Source organism: Geotrypetes seraphini, chromosome 6, assembly GCF_902459505.1.
Source record: "Geotrypetes seraphini chromosome 6, aGeoSer1.1, whole genome shotgun sequence".
In the NCBI taxonomy this organism is placed as follows: Eukaryota; Metazoa; Chordata; class Amphibia; order Gymnophiona; family Dermophiidae; genus Geotrypetes; species Geotrypetes seraphini.
The window spans coordinates 84,213,161-84,226,621 of NC_047089.1; positions in this window are offsets into that span (position 1 = coordinate 84,213,161).

A 13,461-nucleotide genomic window follows, 5' to 3' on the forward strand; every position below is an offset into this window, starting at 1 on the left:
GCTCCTTTTCTAACAAACTAAACACGTCCACAAATTTCCCTCTCAAAATTTTTTTGCCGCAATTTTTTTAGAAATACCACAATCAACCGGAGCAATCTCACACATAGTATGACCATTATGCGTCACACCCACCACGGCAGCACCAGAGGTACTCGGCCCTGACCCCACCACAGGGGCCTGACCAACCAGCTGAGACTGTCCGTCCAAGCCAGGCGCATCATCATCCTCAGAAGAAGAAACAGAAGAAGGCTCTGAAGAATCATAAGAGTCCGATGACTGCCAAGCTGTATCCGGATCCCCGTGTACACCTCGCCTCTGTTTCTTTTCTCTATCCAAACACTTAACCACATGTCGCAAATTTTTTAAAAACTTGCGATCACGCAACTTCTTGCTAACTGACTTTTGACCTGCAACCACCTGCCCAGCCCCAAAGACCCCACACCCCCACCCAAAACCCCACCATCTCCTGCTAACAAATCATACAAAACCCCCATAGACTCACCAGAAACAGCTGCAGGAGAAGTGCCAGAAGGTCCAGATAAAGGGTCAGGAACAGACACGGCCGCCGGACGCCAACACGTCCTATCCACCACAGGCTCTGGGCCCACACACTGATGCGAGGCTGCCCCACGACAACCCGCAGCAAACCCCTCAGTGCAACCACAGCCCGGTACACTGCCGCAGCACGTCCTCTATGAACCCCACCACCCCTCCCTCTCTTGGCACCACCAGACTGTTTAGCAGGGGCCATGTTAACACCCAAATTCCCCCAAATCCCAACTACTTTGGAACTATCCCTTTAATTCACTCCACCACCCTAAATACTTAGAACCCCTCCCAACCATCAAAGTCACCAGCACACACACCTATCCTAAAGCCAGCAAGCAGCCCAAGGAAACTTGCCAAGAAGGATAGCGCAAAACCACCAGTCCACTTGTGCCTGCCAACAATCCTCACCAAACACAGCTCAAAGAACTTGCCTGAGGTATAGGAAGATGCAGGAGCCAGTACAGCCAGGAACTATTCTCCGTCGATGCTCCGGAACCACATACCAGCCCACACCAAGGCTCTCTTATGGCTGGTTCCCGTGAGGCTCCAGCACACCTGGCCCAATCCAATGTGCACGCTCGATCCCGGAAACCATGAAACGCATACCCGAAGGCCCTGCCCGCACAACAATGCAGGAGAACCACCAGCCCAAAATAAGTCTCCTGCTTTTCACCACTGCCGGTTCCCCCGCCAACAGCACAGCAGTATCCAGATGACACGGCCCGATATGAAACTCCTCCAATGGAAAAAGGGAACTCCGGTACCGACTGGCACTCCCCAGCCGCCCTGCACAACATGGCCCACAGCAAACAAGAGCCTTAACAGGTAAGTCAGCCAACTGACTACAAGTAACCCCCACCCGACTCCACAAGCAAACAAACCCAAGTAGAGCACAATTGAAACACACAATTTTCCCCACCAACCCTACCTTCCCTCACTTCCTCCAAACCCCTAATTCTCCCCTGCCCACCAATTCTCCTCATAAACTCCTCCAATCCCCGAGCCCCATTCCCCAGCCAACCCTCACTCGCTCTCCTGCCTATCCTTACCCTCTTATTTCCACCCCTCCCTTTACCTAACTTGCCTAACAACCCACTACCATTCTCCTACCTACCTGCTAATATCTAATTAACCCTTTCCCCACCCAAACCAATCTTCGCTAGCTCATCCAGCATTATCAGCCCGCAGATTAATCTGCAAGCCACTCAACTCATAAATAAAACCAGTCCCTATACATTATCCTTCTCCCTCCTACCCACCCCTCTTCTTGACATAATGTGTAATTAAATTCTGGAATCTTTGTTGTCAGAGAATGTGGTGAAAATCAATTAGCTTAGCACGGTTTAATAAAAAGGTGGATAATTTCCTAAAAAAGAAGTCCACAGGCCATTATTGAGATGGCTTAGCGAAATCCACTACTTATTCCTAGGATAAGAAGCATAAAATCTGTTTTACTACTTGGGATCTAGCTAGGTATTTGGGCTTGATGGTCCTTCAAGTCTTTCCCAGTATGGCAATTTTTATGTTCTTATGCACTGGTTGCCAATTGAGGCAATAATTGAATTTAAAAGATTATTTGATGGATTTGATAACAGTACATCACTCAACTAGGCTCAACTATGCTTTTCCCAAGTATTGTTATTAGTAATACTATCTCATAAAGATTATAGATTATTCTCCTCTAAGAAGAGAACACTCTTGGGATGAGCTGCAGAGTTTTGAAATTCTTTGCCCAATGAAATAAGAAATTTGACTAATATTGGGATTTGTAGGAAAGTGATGGTTATTTCAGATAATAATTTTTTATTAAGTGGGGTGGGTGTTATGATTATATTTTAGGATGTATTTAACAGTTTGTAATATTATCTTTTATTGTAACCTGCTTGAAACTTTGTGGTTAAGCTGGATATAAATATGGAAATTAAATTTAAATTAAATTTTGAACGGTTGAAGGTGATAGAGGTGGTTTTAAACAGGATGCCAGTGAGAAACAGGTTATAGTAGTCTAGGCGAGAGGTGATAAGGGTGGTTTTGGTAATGTGCTCAGAAAGGAAGGGCCAGATTTTGATGATATTATAGAGAAAAAAATCAGCAGATTTTGGCAGTCTGGTGGATTTGTGCATAGAAGGAGAGAAGTCAAAGATGACCCGAAGGTTGAGAGCTGAGACAGGGAAGATGATTGTATTCCACTGAGATAGAGAGCATAGGGAGAGGAGAGGTAGGTTTGAGTAGAAAGATAAGTAGCTCAGTCTTGGCCATGTTCAGTGTTAAGTGGTGACTGGACATCTAGGCAGCAAGTTGATACCGAGTTTGAATTTCTGCAGATATTTCTAGTTTGGGGAGGTAGATTTGAGAGACATCAGTATATAGATGATATTGAAAGCCATGGGAGGAGATCAGAAGACCAAATAAATGGGTATAGATGGATAAAAGAAGATGTCCTAAGACAGAGCCCTTTGGAACCCCGAGTGATAGTGGGATAGCAGTGGAGGAGGATCTGAATATCATCCACATAGCAAAATGGAACACATTTGTTATCCTAAATTATAGTCAGCAAAGGGGCAAAAGAGATATTAAACAACAAGGGATTTAATATGGATCATTGAGGAACCCCTGAAACAAGATTGACAGTAGCTATACAAGATCTATTAAAAGTAATCTGTTAAACTCTATTTGAAAGGTAGCTTATGAATCAAGATTTTTTTAAAAAACCCTGTAAGGTCAATAGCATGAATAAGGGAATGGTGTACAAGATCAAAGACTGAAGATAGAACTAAAGAAACAAAAACTATACAGGGTATATGAAATATCTCAAGTTGGCCATAGAATTACTTAGAAACTTGGGCCCAATTTGAGAGATTATATTATTAAGTCATCTTTGCAATTTTCTGAAGATATAAATTCAACTAATAAAAGAGTTGGACATTAAAGATGTGACAATTATAAATGTTCTTTAGCTCAGTAGACAAAGTATTTTGTCATCAACAAACAGAGATTCATTTTTATATGAGACAATATACCCACTGTAAATCTAAAATTATAGTTTATACAATAGTATGTCCTTCTTCTCTCCTGTTTGTGGTAAGCACAAGAAGAATGGGCCAGACTCATTTAGTTGGACACCAAGGTTACATTAATTGAAGGACATTCCTTTGATCAACTGAAATGGACTGCTGATGCACGTTAAAAAAGATTGGCTGATGGGTGATCAATCAATGCTGTTAAACAGAAGTGAACAGCTGTAGATATCCCATTTACAAAGTGTGACCCTGAATAGGTTGAATGCTGAAACTAAGCATGAAGATTGCCCTTGATTTTTATTATCAATGAACAATAAGGGAGTGCTTCACTGCAGAAATTTGGTGTCAAAGAGCTTGGAATGCTGGCATATTTGGGACACAAAAGTTTTGTAAGGCCAGTGAAGTATTTTATTTGCAAATTACCTAAAGAAATAAATTCAGTTAAATGGATTTGTATGGTCTTTAGAACTAGCAATCAATATATATAAATACACAACACTGGCAACAGAATAGTTGTGCTATAATTAAAGCTCTTATTTCAGGGGATGCTCAGTGGTACATAGTAACATAGTAATATAACATAGTAGATGACGGCAGATAACGACCCGAATGGTCCATCCAGTCTGCCCAACCTGATTCAATTTAAATTTTTTTATTTTTTCTTCTTAGCTATTTCTGGGCAAGAATCCAAAGCTCTACTCGGTACTGTGCTTGGGTTCCTACTGCCGAAATCTCCGTTAAAACCTACTCCAGCCCATCTACACCCTCCCAGCCATTGAAGCCCTCCCCAGCCCATCCTCCACCAAATATAGACTTTAGTAAGTGTTAAAAAGAAGCATGCAGATAATATAATAGCAATGATAACTATAGAAATAACAATGTAAATATAAAATCGATGTTTGCAAATTCATCAGTGGAATTCACTTGTTTTTCTGTGCTGTGTTACTTTAGCAATATCTACATACACATTAGATACCTCTCATCGTCATGGATTCAATCGCTTTTCAGATCAACTGGCAGTACAGCTTAAGAAACATTTTATGAGTAATAGAAACAAATAGCTGCAGATTAATACTGTAATACTGTAATCACAATAATAAAGCCATAAGAAAATTGAGTTCCAAGTGCTCAAAACCAGTGCCAGCGATTTCATTGATCTGTTTCATAGAATTTGGCAGCAATCTTTCTAATATTTTTTAGCATGGCCAACTATTTGTTTAGAGTTATCGGGACCAAAAACACAACATTCCTTCTCTATTAGGGCATATTTACTGGCCAAAATAAATTCCAAAGACATATAGTTCTGCAAGATAATGGATCACATTTAAAATATTTTGGTGGAAATGTTTTTCAAAGCCAACAAAAGTCTCATTACTAACATGTTAAATAGATTGGACAGCAGCATGATTTCATTGGTGGCAGAAGCAGTTCTGAAAGAAGGAACAAATTATAAAACATAGGGATCCTTTCATCGAGCCGCGGTTGCGGGGTTAGCGTGTCGGACATTTCATCACATGCTAACCCCCGCGACCGGCTAAAAAACTAACGCCTGCTCAATGCAGGCGTTAGCGGCTAGCACGGCAGGTGGTTTAAGCATGGTATTACGCTTGTTAAACCCCTACTGCAGCTTGATAAAAGGACCTCATAGTTTCTGTGTTTATGTTCTCTCTAACATTTCTAATTTTCCCTTGTGGGAGGTGGGTAAAGTGACATATTGCAGGTACAATATATCCATAATATTAGCATTCACATTCTGTCACCTGCATATATATAACATCATCAACTTCAACCAATAAACACACAAACTAATTTGTGGAACAAGTATTTGGCTACAGTTTTATTAACTATTCACATCATCTTAACTCACAATTCAATCCAAATAAAACATCAAATACCCCAAAACGAGTTCACAATTCCAGAGAGATATTCGGTAACAAAACTAGCTCCCTTTAATTTTGTACTTCAAAAACCTCATCTTAACTCGCTATTCAAGCCAAATAAAACATCAAACACCCCAAAGCGGATTCACAATTCCAGAGAACAATTTGGTGATGAAACTAGCTCCTTTTAATTTTGTACTTTTAAAACATCATACCAGCATGACCCACAGTAATGTCAGACTAGACATCCCCCCATAGCAGTGTCGCCTACGTGTGCTACATTTTGATTATTTACAAACTCCTCATCTCCCAGCCACATCTGGGACCAGTGACCCCATTTCCTGTCCTCACTCCACAGCTGCGACCATTCCATCCTACCCTTTAACCCTTGCTAACCCTCCATCCCAAAGCCTAAGCACCACCCCAAGAACCATCAAATCCACCATAACACAAAACAAAATACAAGCCCGCCAAAAGTTTCCACCTATCCCATTGTTTGTTTATTTAGCTCCACCAATCCAGAATTCTGTTACATCTTTACTTCTATTCTTGCTATCTTTTCCATATGCTCTGTCCTACATAGCCTTCACTGCCCACCTCAACTTCCTTTATCTATCCCCCAACCCCAACCCATTTACACAAATCCCATTTGCAGGTGCTCAGCTCAGCTAATGCTAGATTAGTCTGGTTTGTCTCCATGTAACATCACTCTTCTGTGATGTGTCTGACAGAAGTTGAATAGGGTGTCTCCATGTAACACATTTTTGACCAGTTTATATGCAATCAGTGGAAACCTATGGTAATATAGATGAAGTGGCTGCCAATGATGATTACTGACATTTCCCCAAGTGCGATTTAAATCAATTGTTACATTACAGAAACTGAGGCCAACAGGAAAAACATCTTGTGTTATGCAGGTAAATCTATTGATATGATTAGATTCCATTTAAATTTAACTAGTTTGTGTTGGCCTCCCCTCTTTCTTTCATTCATATTATTTTTGGATTCAAGCCTAGAAGTTGGAAGGGATATCAATGTAAATACTACCCTTAGGATGAAGCTTTTGAGCGCAAACTCAGAAGTTTAATTTAAACCTTAACATAATGATGCACATACTTCAGGAAGGCATTGACCTCACAGAAAAATAGTTCTGAAAGCCTTAGCATTCAAACTGAAGGTATTTGCTATGCAGTGAATCTAGTACACAAGAGCAGTTCACAAAAAAAACAAATCAGAAATTTTATATAAAAAGAAGAGAGATCAAATTCTATGGACTTCAGCCTAGGTCCCCCATCTTGCACTGATAAAAGAGCTGCAGATCATTAAATTTCTGTAAAAAATAATAGCTACAAAATATGTATCCCTTTCTAAATGTCATACAATTCAGTTCTAATCTCAAGTAATGTGGTATTGAATTCACAGTGCAAGTGCTAGATAGAAAAACACAGATTATTGAGTACTATCTAATTTTGCTTTAGCTAGTGGTGCGATTACAAGGCAATTCTAGGACTGGGATTGCAACAACTGAGAAGGGGAATATGGAGAATAAATTTGAGAGATAATAGAGAAGGAGATATAATAGAGAAGTCCTTTCTAAAAAAAAAAGATTTTATGCCAAAGCTAGAATTTTAAATGTGATAGAATATGTTATGGGTGCTGTAATGGGTGCTGTAACTTTACCTTTGGGCAAGTGAGAGCTTACTATTTTAAGTAAGGTTACATAGCTTTTGTCAAACCTAATTTGCATATTTTTGGAAGGTGGCAATGCCCAACTCTAGTCCCATCAGCCAGTCAGAAATGAGGATATGCCCAAGCCCGTCTACTCTCTGTATAAGCTGTGCCCATTCCTTACCCTCCCTGCCCCTTTGATTATATCACCACATATTTTGTTGTGGTCCCTCCCAAGCCCCTTTCTTTGCAAAACCCTGGTCCTAACCTGCCTTTTTTTGCAAAGCCCTACCTCTAACACTGTTTTTTTTATACAACCATGACCAGACAAGTTATTTGTTTAGTTGTTTCAAAGAGGTTTGCAATTAAATGAGAATGTTTACTAAAATAAGTTTATTTGCACTTACTGTACCTTAAATACAAAATACAGTCAAACCTCGGTTTACGAGTGCACCGGTTTGTGAGTCTTTTGCAAGATGAGCAAAACATTTGCAAAATCGACGCCTCGGAAACCAAGCTTGACTCAATTTACGAGCCCCCCCCCCCCCCCATGATCCGGCATCCCCCCTGCTCACGTCGCCTCCTGCCATGATCTTGCATCCCCTACGCACCCACCCACCCACCCACCCAAACACATTTGCTTACCCCCATCTGGCACCGGCACCAGCACCAACGCACAGAACATGCCGGTGCCGGTGCCCGAAGATTTTGCTGGGCCTTGAGCATCTGCACATACTCAAGGCCTTCTAGTTCACGCACGGTGTTATCTGTGACATTTGGAGCAGTGCCCACCCCACCCATCCCTCCCAAATTAAACACTTTCCTAACTGCCCATTTGAATCTAATGTTCCAGTATGACTTAAATGTCTCACAGGATCTAAGATCACAAAGAAACCAAAAGTGAAACAAGTTCCTGCTGAACCAGAATGTACGCAGGTAAGGCTAGTCTCAGTTAGGGCACTGGTCTTTGACCTAAGGGCCACCACATGAGCGGACTGCTGTGCACGATGGACCACAGCAGCGGCAATTCTTATGTTCTTATGTATGTGGATGCAAGACATTGAAGAGTATAAAGGTAAAAGCATTTCTATTTGCTTCAATATAATAACTATTGTAGAGAAAATGAAAAAAAAAAAAAAAAACAATACACCTTCAATGTTTACTTTACTATGCTGTTAACTCTGGGCTGCTCAGAGTGGTATAGTGATGCCTTATACATGTCACCAGTAGTGTGAATAACCTGTACTAAGTAGTAAATACATTACCAAAGGTGAGCTCCAGTCATTCTGTAGTTTCAAAGCTCAACCCTGTTTAAACCAGTCAGGTGTTAGCATTGATTTTGCAAGGAGAAAAAGTATCTTTAAATGCATAGATGTTTTACAACCTCAAACCATGAAACAGCTCCATCAATTTCATTCCTTTGTAAAACCAATAAAATGAAGCAGGATGAAGATGGACATTACCAAGCTGCATGTTTCAACAGGTGAAACCTTGAAACTCAGACACAATCTATACCAACACAAAGGTCCTGTTAAGCATTTCTCTATCTTACTAGTCAGCAAGATGGCAGGACCCACAGTGACACTTCCTTGTTTTCACTTCTCACAGTCAGCTTGGATTTGTTTTGTGGTTCAGGCACTGTTTGTTCAGCTGTGGTAGATACCCCCTCTTTTACAAAAGTGCACGTGCTAAACACACACTAAATGCTAATGTGTGCATGTTATCCAATGGACGCGTTAGCGGTTAGCACACGTGTTGATTTAGCACGTGCTAAATCCACGCTAAAACGCTTAGAGGGGCATAATTGAAAGGGACGTCTAAGTCCGTTTACGTCCATCTCGCAAGTTGTCCAAAGTAAAAAAACAGCTTAAGACACATTTTCGAAAGATACGTACAACTTTTTTTTTCATTTTGAAAATCGTCTAATTATATTTCCTGCTGATCTGATTGTCCAAGCCACTAAATCGTTTATCTTTATACCAAATTTTTGTCCAACTTTCCATCCAAGTCCAAAACGCCTAGAACAAGCCCTGTTGGACGTGGGAGGGGTCTGCAAAGTGATGGACTGCATACCCAGACATGCCACCTAAATAGTGGGGTACCTTACAGGGCACTGTTGTGAACTTCTCAAAAAGGGTGCCATAACTTCTCCCTACAGCTCCCTTATAGGTTACGGTGAGCCCCCCAAACCACATCCAGTATTCCCTAGACCAACTTATCTACCACACCAATAGCCCTTATGGCTGCAGGAGCCACTTATATGCCAGTACAAAAGAGTTTTGGGGGTGTATAGGGGAGTGCACATGTTTAAGTATCAATGCAGTGATTACAGGGGCTTATGGGCATGGGTCTTCCTCTCCATGACTCCCTAACCTACCCCCAAGACGACTTAAGCTGCCTCTGGGCTGGACGACTAGGCTTTCCTATGCTAGGCGGCCAGGTGATGATGATCTGGAGGCTGAATTTTAAAGTTATGATTAAATTTTTTATGGGGGAGGGGGGTTGGTGATCACTGGGGTAGTGTGTGGGGGGTCTGTTTTATGTGTTTGCAGTGCTTATCTGGTGACTTTAGGTGGGTTTTTGTGTCTAAGTCACAACGTCCAAGTTCTGTCTAGGCTCTGTTGTAAAATTTTTGGTTATACATGCTGTATGACTAAGTCTAAGCCAACCTACATCCCGCCCAACTTCCGCCCTCGACACACCTCCCGAAATGCCCCATATAGCTTTGGTCGTTCAGCGGCATTATGAAGGCCTAGGTCGTTTAGAAATAAGTTCAAAACCCATTTTTATTATCGGCACTTGGACGTTTTTGAGATATGTTCGTTCAAGTGCCGACTTAGGACGGTTTTTGGACGTTTTTCTCTTTTGATTATGAGCCCCATAGCGTGCCTTTGTAAAAGAGGGCCATAGTGTCTGCCAATGGAAAACTATTTTAAAAAGTCATACTTGTAATGTATAGATAGAATTCTTATGAGTGTTAGAGCTTTTACCGCAGCGGCCGGCTTTAAAAAAAAAAACTAAAGTGCATGGATAAAAGGGGGCCTAAATTGTTTCTGAAAATGCTGGAGAGAAACCTGGCTCTATGAAGGCTGTCCAGTTCAATTGGTGATCATTATGGTTAGACAGTACACAGGAGAGAAAAACAGAAATACCCATTCCCTCCCCCCCCCCCCCGCTTCCTTTAAAAAAAATAAATAAATAAATAAAAATAAATAAACAGCTAATGGGGTCTTTGCTTAAAAACTACTAGAACATAACAATTTGAAATTTGTTCTATAACTATATTTTCATAAAAACTACTCGAGAAAGCTGCCAGTGCTGTACGATGTCCTAATGAATGAATATTTTGCAAAGTGTATGCACCAATAACAAAGTTACAGTTAAAAAAAAAAAAATAATAATATTTGATCTCTCATGCAAACACAGTTGTGGTTCAGGCACTGTTTGTTCAGCTGCTGTAAATGAGGGCTGATATTGGCAAACTGTTTCAAAAAGTCAAAACCGGAATATGTCATTAACAACATTTGCCTGCCTTCAGTACAGGGAGAGGAAAAACAGAAATGTCCCCCTAGACCCACTGAAAAAAAGGAAAGAAAGAAAGAAAGAAATAGCTAATGGGGTCTTTGCTTAAAAAAAAAAAAAAAAAAACTAGAGCAAATAACAAATAGTGAGACCCGCATGAAGGTAAAAGGAATCCAACTGAACAATGAGGAAATACATTTTTGTCTAAAGGAGTTAGTTTTGGATTATATCCCTAGGCTACCAGAGGATGAGCAAACAACAATATCCAGCCAGCAAGGGATTGTCAGGAATAAAGCCCAGTGGCTCATAGAGAGCCAGGTGCTTAAAAAAAGATTCAGAAAATGATGTATGATAAAAGAGTTTTGGTTCAAAAATTTAGCACATTGTCATAACTTGTCTATTATAGTTGTTAAACACTACTAACTGTGTATAGAGTATTGTTCTTGTAGAACTAATGTCATTTAAAAAAAGTTTGCTTACCTGTAACTTGTTTTCCAATCAATAAACATATTCAGTATTGATTAAATGCTGTTTCCATATGCCCAGAACCTTCTATATATTGTATATATATTTTTTTGTGTGTGTGTGTAAAAAATGTTGTTTTTTTTCTTTTTGTGTGAGGAGCAAAGAGAAAAATAAGGAGTGAGTTTGAAAAAAGTTATTTTCAAGTTTTCAAGTTTCAAGTTTATTTGGTTATTTGATTAAACGCCTATCAAAATACTAAGCGTTGTACAATAATAATTAAAACATTGACAAAAGTATACAGAGACTAACATCTTAACATACTTCTTGGGGTTTTTTTTTGTTTGTTTGTTTGTTTTTGTTAATCTATAAGGATACAATAGGAAAAGGTGGGGGAGAACTACAATATTTATTAAGAAAAGATACAGCAAAGGGAAGAACAATGGGAGGGGAAATCAAGAGTTGCTGGACTTGAAACGAATAGTCAATTGTATAGTCAATTGTAGGCATCTTTAAAAAAGAAACATTTTAAACTATTTTTAAATTTCTGCAGATTGTTTTCAGATCGTATATATATAGGTAGGGAATTCCAAATCGTGGGGGCAGTTACTGAAAAGATTGTATTACGTCGAGTACCTATTATTCTTAAGGATTGGATATTAAGAGTATGCTGTAAGGTGGATCTTAAAGCTCTCGGAGGGTTGTATGGAATAAGAAGTCTGTCAATAAATGCTGGGACATGTGTTTGTATTGTTTTGAAAGTTAGAAGTGCTATTTTATATGTTATTCTATATATGATGGGTAACCAGTGGGCTTTTTGTAAAAGAGGAGTGACATGATCATATTTATTTGAACTTGATATAAGTTTGATAGCTGTATTTTGAATCAATTGTAAACGTTTTATATCCTTTAGGTTTATCCCTTTCAGTAGAGAATTACAGTAGTCCAGTCCAGTTTGGATATCACAAAGGAATGAATTAGTGTAATAAGGGATTTGGCATCGAGAAGGGGGGCCAAAGATCTAATCATCCTTAATTTATAAAAACAGTTTCTGACTAGAGTACTAATTTGTGAGCAAAATGTGAGTTTATGGTCAATTAACACGCCTAAAATTTTTATAGTAGTGGTTGGTTTAAGTGGAGTGTTATCAATTGAGATAGGAGCAGTTAATTGTAACCCTTCTTTCCATGAGAATAGCATGATGTTAGTTTTAGTAATGCTTAGGGAAAGCATATTTGTATTTAACCAGTCATGAATAATGGATAATTTTTGATTAATAGAAAAAATGTCATTTGGACTTGCAGGGTCTATGTTGTGTAATAGTTGTAGGTCATCGGCATAGGGTGTAAGGTCCCAGTATAGAAAAGTAGCGTTTATAGAGAAAAGGGGGAAGAGGATCAATATTAGAACCTTTGATATTGATGGATTGGAGGACGTTTTCTATATCTTTTAAAGAGGGGAGAGAGAAATTAGAACATGTAGAATTTAGAATTGAAAATCCAGCCTCTTCTGAATTTACGAAACGTTGTGGGGAAGTAATTTTACTAATAATGTTGGATCTTATTGATATTACTTTGGTTTGGAAGTAATCAGCCAAACTTTGGGCGGATGGGGTGTTATTTTTAGGAATACCAGGTTTGTGTTTAAATATTGTTAATTGTTTAAGAATTTTAAAAAGAGTAGATGAGTTTTTTGTTAGATAAATTTTTTTTGAGTAATATTGTTTCTTTGCAGTATTGATTGATTGGCGATAATAGTTAGATTGGTTCTTATAATTATCCAGGTTAGTTTGAGAAGGGAGTTTACGCCATTTGCGTTCAGCTGAGCGCAATTGGCGTTTCAGTAATAAAAGTGAAGAATTAAACCAGGGGTTTCTTTGTTGTTTAGAAGAAATTATTTTAGTAGATAAAGGTGCTATTGATTCTAGTAATGATTGGCATGTTTTATCCCAAATGGCAAGTTGTTCAGTTACCGTTAGCGAAAGAAATGTTTTGGAATCGATAGAAAGAGCCGACGAGACAAGGGACTCATTAATGTTCTGAAAGTCCCATATGAAAATAGTTTTAGTAGATTCAGGAGGTATTGGAGCAGTTTGTAGTGTAAAAATTGATTGGATAAGACTGTGATCAGACCATGGAACATCAATTATTTTTGGTTTAGAAAACTGCGGAAAGAGTTCATTGGGAACAAAGATCATATCTAATGTGTGGCCTTTGATGTGTGTAGGGCCAGAATTTAAAGCAACAAAGTTAAGATCATTAAAATGAGTAAGTGCTTCAGATGTATATGAATTAGATAGATCATCAAAGTGAAGATTAAAGTCTCCCATAAAAAGGGGAGATTGAGAAGATATAGTAAAA